We start from the raw sequence: 722 nt of genomic DNA on the forward strand, positions 1-722 counted from the left end.
ACAAACATGGAACAAGACTGTCTCCGCCTCAGAAAGATTTACTGTCTACTTGCAAAGCAAGAGAGAAGAGGTAGATGTAGCCAGGTACAATGAGGCAGCCTAGCCACGACATGGAAGAGCAGTTTCTGAGCTGGAAACACCGATTATTGAAAGGTGAGGCTTCTGAATTTATGATATGTGGTTTTGAGCCTGGACAGGCCATTCCTATCTTATAGTGAATTAATTTAAAATGTTGCCCTGTGTGGCAAAACATAAACTTACTAAATAAGTAAGTTTCCAGTTGTATTTCTGCCTCTTTCTGCCTATAGATTCAGATGCCATTACTCCCAAATCTGTAATAGTATAGTATGTGTATGTAGAGGGGGAGGTGAAACAGCTGAAGTTGTTAATCCCAGCTGTGTGCTGCAACTTGTTAAGTGGGGGAAGTTACTATAGTTTTCTTTGTGTGCGCATTTTTAAGTGGAGCTGCAAGCACTACCAAGTTCTGAAAAGAAGTACTGGAGCATTTTGGATGGGATACTGAAAGAGAAACACCTAAAATCAGTGGCTATTTATGACAATTTGGCCTTTGTCTCTTTCCTTGAATGTTAAAAGTATACTGGTAGTTGGGGCCCTTAAAAGATGCCTATTGGATCTGCCCACTCTCTCAACATTCGTTGTAGTAGGTTAAGGAATGTTAGAAGCCATAGATGTCTGCAAGACACTAGTGTGGAATTGTGTGT

This window comes from Gavialis gangeticus, unplaced genomic scaffold, assembly GCF_001723915.1.
Source record: "Gavialis gangeticus isolate Ggan-Ray unplaced genomic scaffold, GavGan_comp1, whole genome shotgun sequence".
Taxonomy (NCBI): domain Eukaryota; kingdom Metazoa; phylum Chordata; order Crocodylia; family Gavialidae; genus Gavialis; species Gavialis gangeticus.